We start from the raw sequence: 6,618 nt of genomic DNA on the forward strand, positions 1-6,618 counted from the left end.
GAAATTTTGAAAAATAAAAATTTAATCCACAAAAAACTAAAAAAAAGGGTAGTTTTTTGACAATATTTTTTTTTTTACTCAAAATTAAAAAATATCCTACAATAGATCTCTTTAAAGTTTAATGATACACAGCCTTTAAAAATTTGAGAAAGATTACTCAAAAAATGAAGGAGGAGATAGATTTTTAGTGAAATAGTCTTTTTTTGCATTTTTAGTTTTTGCCTTCCATAAGGAACTTATTGAACGCCCTTTCTTTGATTGCTTATATCTCAAAATTTACTTTGAGTTTTTTTAAGCGGTTAAAAGTGTCTGATAGCTCAGATTAAATTCTACAAAATAAGATCAAGTTGTAAAAAACAAAGTGGACCCCCCCCTATGGCCTTAATACTTGCATACTTGCTCTATAGTTTTTGTTAAACTCTGTTTATACTTATATGTTGAAAAAAGTTTTTTTTTGTCATAAATATTGTAAGGGACATTTCCTGAAAACTTGAGGTATTTATCTTAAAAAATGTATAAGAAGATAGATATTTAGTGTAATTGTCAATTTCCAACTTTTTAGTTTGAGCCTCCTACAAGGGACTGTACTCTCTAGCTAAAATGGGCTATAGCTCAATTTTTTTTTGGAATTAAAAATCTGTAAAATTCAACTTGTAGCCTACTTATAACTCTAAAAATAAGATCAGGTTTTCAAAAAAAAAGATTTACCTCCCACCACCTTATTCCCTTTAAAACATAAGATTCACCATTGTTTTATGTATCAAAAAAAATGTCTGTTAATAGTTGTATGGATACTAAGCTCCTATACTTCTTATGAGAATAAAAAGCTATTTGAGAAGTTTAGAAAAACCAAGTTTATTACTTGATGAAAATTTAAATGAGATTAAGTTGATTCATTTTGTGTTTATTTTTAATTATTTTTAGCAATGTGATCTACTGTTGAATTTTTTATTTAACAATTGAAATCAAAACTATTTTAAATATAATTTCTTGTCACCACGTTCTAATAATTCTTTTTTCTTGGTCTATAAAGTTCACTAAAATCTGTTTTAAATCATTTTAGAAAAAGAATAGGATATTATATAATTTTAGCTCTTCTACAAGTATTTTTTCAATTATTTTAAAATATTTTCATGATTTTACTTATTTATGCTTATTTAAATTGTTATAAATTATTTATTAACATAAAAAAAAAATTATCTCAGTGAATTTCAAGCTTTTTTTTGTGAATGTATAATTTTTTTGATAAACAAAGTAAAACAAACTTTTCTTTTCCTTATATATAATATTAAAAATTTATATTATAAGGGTATAGGGGGGTTCCGTTTTACTTTGTGTCTCAAATAATAAATCTATTGTTGCCTCCAACTTTGACTAGCGGTATCTCAAAAATTATTTTGAACTTTTAAAATCTGTAAAAAGCATCTTGTATTTTAAAATTATAAAAATTAAACAAAATTAGATCAAATTGTGAAAAAAGTGTTTGCCCCCCCCATACCCTTCAAATGAACAACATATTTTTTAGATATATATGCTGTAGTTTAAAGTGTAATATTTAAAAATATATAGTTTTATTATTGAGTAAATTGAAAATAAATAAATTTTAAGATTGTAATTCAAACAAACAAATGCCAACTAATGAACTAAAATTATGCTTGATAATTTTCTCAGAAGTTAAAAAACTTCTTAAAAACCTATTAAATTTTTATTGTTGTCATATAAAAAGTGCAATTTTTTTTGAATTTTTTTTGTTATTTATAAATTTATGAAGAAGTATATTTTCTTCATTTGAAAAATATTTTTTTATGAATAAGTAAAAAAAAAAGCTGATTTTTGTTAATTTGATAGAAAATTATATTCAGTTGAAAATTTGTTAGTTCCTATATACATATACTTAAAAATGTATAAAGATTGTTTAAAATTAACAATTACTCAAAAAATATAAGAAATGGATTTTTAGTCAAATAGTTTGTTTCATCTTTTTAGTTTGCACCTTCCATAAGGAACTTTTAAAACTCTGATATTTTTTTTATAGTAAATAAAAAATTTTTAATACACTAAACTGGTAATTTAGATATAGTAAAATGACCTAAAATGAGGTTTTTTACCTCTAAACCAGAGGTCGCAAACCGCGGACCGCAGCAATTCTCTTTTATCTAGTTTATTATATTAATATTCTCATAAAACAAATATTAAGTTTTAGTCTTTTAGAGGATAATCTATCACCAATTTTTTTTGTTCAAAAAATTATCTTTAAATTTTGTTTTTAAACGCACATAAAAAACGTTCCTTTTTTGACCTGCCAACCCCTGCTTTAAACCAACCAATTTGCATAATGAACCTATAAAACTTAATTTTGATGGTGTTTGGAAAGTAAATTTGAAATTTAAAATACTTCAGAGGCAACTGGTAGTTTAGAAAACATGAACAAAAAGAAGAAAATAGTTTTTTATACTCACCGCTCACTATTGTATTTAATTACTATGATACATGGCTAATGTTCTACTTATACAATGTCTTTTTTTGCAGATTATATATAAATAAAAAATGCTTGACATGTTTTCTGACCCTGCTAAGAGAGCAACCCTGTTCAACAGAATACATAAAGGTGAGATTATTTAACTTTAAAAATGAACTTTAAAATTTTTGTTATAGTTAGTTAACACAAAAAAAGTGCAAAACTGCACCAAAGTTGATTATTCAGTTGAATACAACCTCATTTTAATAATGCTTTACAAAATTATTGATTTCTTAAGAACGTCAAGGGAAATCAACATTATTTTTTATAAAAATTAACATTAGCACTTATTTCAAAGCTTTGAGTATATACTATATGATACTTTTTATAGAACAAAATCATTTCTATTAAGTTGTGAGATATAACAAGTTTTGTAAAACAGTTCTGATACAACTTCATGAAATCAAAAATTAAAAGGCAGATTTTCTTGGAATTTGGAAAAGTTTAAAGTTTACTAAACATTTATCTCTTCATTTATTTAGCAGTTTCATTCAAATTTTCAAAAAATTTAGTTTTAAATGCTACAAACAACTTGTAGGAAATGAATTTTTGAAAGTATATCAAAAAAATCTTTATGACTAAAAAATAAATTCTTAAAAATTAATATAATCAATTTTTTTTTAATTACTTTTTTACAAAATTGAAAATCTGTTTCCTACAAGTTGTTTGAAATTTGTTAGAGATAACTCTAAAAAAGTTTAAAAACAATAGTTCAAAAACTTAAGGAATGAGGAGATATATTTTTAGTGAAACAGTTTATTTTTGAATTTTTAGTTTGTGTCTTCCATAAAGAACCTATTAAAGGCGCTAACTTATATATTAATAACTACTTTGAATTTCAATAAGTGGTATAAAGTAACAAGGAGCATATCTAATAATAAAAAAAAAACTAAATTTAAAAAAAAGTGTTTTACCAACACCTTTATGCCCTCAATAAATTTATCAAAATTAGTTTTTACAAAGGTGGGCTGATTCAGCTTAAAAAACTTTATTTTTCATTTAAATTTAGCTAAATACAGGCTAGAGGAGTTATTACAGTTGTTTCTACAAAATTAACTTAAGACACTTTTTTGTTAGCAACTTGATTTTAAATAGATAAAAAAACAATCAATAAATTCTCAGTTGTAAAAACTTTTGTCAAAAGTTTCGAATACATATGTATTGAGGATTTTTATATTTCAAACAATATGTAGGAATCAGGTTTGAATATAAAGATAATGAAATAAATATTAGATTATATATTGAAGTACTTTTGAATAAAATATATTTTAAGTTTTATATTAATAAAATGGTTTCTTACAAACTGTTATTTATTTACTTATTTTTAATAACAAGACTGTAAAATTAAATTAACAATTTTTTTAAATTTAAGAATAGAACTTTTTACAGACTTATTCATTTTTTATCGTTTTAGTTAGTGCCTTACATAATAAACCTACTGACTTTCCATCTTTAACAGCTTATATTTCTATTTTTCTACTATAAAAGCTACTTGTATTATTGAAATTTCTTAAAAAACTACTGGTCAAGTTGTAAAAGAAATAAACAATATCAAAAAATATATGTATTCTAGCTCCCTTTGTGGCCTTGGTAAATATTTTAAAATTCATTTTTTCAATATTAATTTATATTCAAATAAGGGTTAGTTGTTACTGATTAAGTATGTTTGTTTTGCATCCTATAAAAAATGTAATACGTTTTTATGTATAACTTACATTTATTTATAAACTTTCGACACTTAAGCACTATAATATTATTTTAAATTCATCTAGTTTTTTTGAATCAAAGTGTGCTGACATTGAAAATAAGAAAGTAACCTGGACCAAATCTAATATTATTTTACACCTTAGCTTAGAGTATAATAAAAATAAAGCTTGATTGATTTTCTAAAAAATTATATATTTCAAGTTGGATTAACAAGCACTAATATTTTTATAGTTCATTAAATTTATGACTTCAAAATGAATTGTTTTCTAAATAAATAAAAACTTTATCAAGGTTAAGTGCCGTTGCTGCTACAGTTTTTTTTTCACATTGAAAATTTTTTAAACGAAGGCACTACTTTTTAGTTAGTATAGTTTATATTTAAGAATTATTTCATTAGTAAAAGAATGCAGAATATATTTTTTTTAATAAACTAATCACACTTGTATATTTCAAGGTTAATTGAAACTTACACTAATTCTATCACATTTTTTATTTTTACTAACTTTTTTTTTCAAAGATTATTAGAACTTAAAAATACTTTATGTTTTTTTTTCAATTAAGTTTGAAATAATAAATACATTTTGTATTCTAAATAACTTTTAAATTAATCTTCAAAGTGGACTGATACTTGCTTGAGACTCTACAGTTTATTCTGTAACATTAAAAATTATTCAAACAAAGATTTTTTTTTCACAATAAATGTAATTTCTATTTAAGTTTAATTCATTCTACATTGGTAAAACATTACCACATAACACTTTTTTTTTTTTTGCAATCTTATCAGTTTTTTTTAATACTCAAGGTGGACTGATACTTGCCGGAGCTGCCACGGTTTATTCAGTCACGCTGAGCGCGTTCTACCTGGCCAACACGGTGGCTCACAAGTACCAGCAGAAAGAAGAAAATCAGCTGGAAGTTTTGCCCGAGAAGAAGTGAAACAACATTAGTGATTTGTAAAAATATATAATTAAATTTAGATGAAATGTTTTAATTTTAAAATTATTACTAGTAAATTATTTATTTGAAACATAGGTGTTTTTTAAGTTTTCAACATGTTTTAAAACTAAATTTGTTTTAGTAATCTACTTTCTGAAATATATTTAAAGGTTTTTACAGTTGTAGTATGCATCTCAACTTATATTTGAAAAATATTTTTTTTATTAAGTATTTTTGTGTTCTTGGTAAACTACTTGTGTGATAAGTACATTTTGGTTTCAATTATGCTAGTTGAAAGTTTTGTAAAATTTTTTTGTTATAATTCTTTTTAAAGTTTCATTTAGTTTGTTGACTTACTTCTTGTTCAAATAATGACCTAGATTTTATAAGTTATAATTTATTCTTTTTAAAAGACTTGCTAAACTCGTAGTAAAAGAAAATTGAATGATTTTTTTATAGCTTGTTTAATTAAGAACAGTTAAAGTGATGAAAAACTGCATTGATATACGATGACTTGGTTTTTGATCTTTTAAAATTATTTATTTAGTTTTTAGTCTGCAGACTTATATATAAAACGTTTTTGACTATTTACAAAAAGTTGTTTTTTTTTATGTTGATTTTAAACTAGTTAATTTCAAAGTTTTAACCTTTTTACAATTTATTTTTTGAATTATACTTTGTCTTTAAGTTAAATATTTTTTAGTAACATTTATAAGTACTGGTTTTAATGTGTCCAATATTTTGAGCTAGTAACTTTCTTTATTAAATTAAAATCACGTTAAATTGTAATTGCTTTGAAGTAAATTGTTAAACTAAAACTACATAGTTAATTAAAACTATTATTTATAAATTTAAGTTTTTGATTCTATAATATACAACAGCTTGAGCATGTTTAATATTTAATTAAAAATAATGTTTACAGTTTTAAAATACTGGTAGAAAAATAAAAGTATACATAAATAATTATAGTTAATTGGTATAAATAAATTATTTGAATTCAGTACAGTTTAGTAATCATCAAACTATTGTTAAATAATTTGATTTACAATTTTTTTAGTTTATCGTTTACTTTCATTAAGTGATACATTTTAACTCGTATTTTAGTTTTAAAATACTTAAAACTTTCCAAGTTCGTTTTAGATGTTTTGTTAAAAAATATTTTTAGGTATTTTTGTTAATATACAACAAGTTTGCCAAACTAATTTACATAATCGCCCCTCAGCAAAAAGCTAAAGTATGACGGCCCCGATTTTAATTCTCAAATTACAAACCCCTAGGATATCTAGTATTAGATTAAGATCTTAAATCAGTTATTCCGGAGACTTTTTTCATCTTCATAACAAACTTAGGAACACCAATTAAATAGTTTTGTTTTAATTCCAACAGCTCTGCCCACAATTTAAAAACCATCTCAATGTACTAAAATCGCACCTTAAGTAAATCCTAAAATACAATTG

At 23.3% G+C, this 6,618-nt stretch overlaps 1 long non-coding RNA gene across 1 annotated transcript; it reads left to right on the forward strand.

The window, feature by feature from the left end:
* The first annotated feature begins 2,527 nt into the window (after positions 1–2,527).
* LOC145837046 (uncharacterized) lies at positions 2,528–5,921 on the forward strand. The gene is made up of 2 exons (XR_014369902.1): positions 2,528–2,608; positions 5,028–5,921. It is a non-coding gene; the product is annotated as an uncharacterized LOC145837046 (long non-coding RNA).
* The last annotated feature ends 697 nt before the right edge of the window (positions 5,922–6,618 follow it).

The sequence above is a fragment of the Thalia democratica genome, chromosome 5 (assembly GCF_965202585.1).
Source record: "Thalia democratica chromosome 5, ktThaDemo2.hap1.1, whole genome shotgun sequence".
Lineage (NCBI taxonomy): Eukaryota > Metazoa > Chordata > Thaliacea > Salpida > Salpidae > Thalia > Thalia democratica.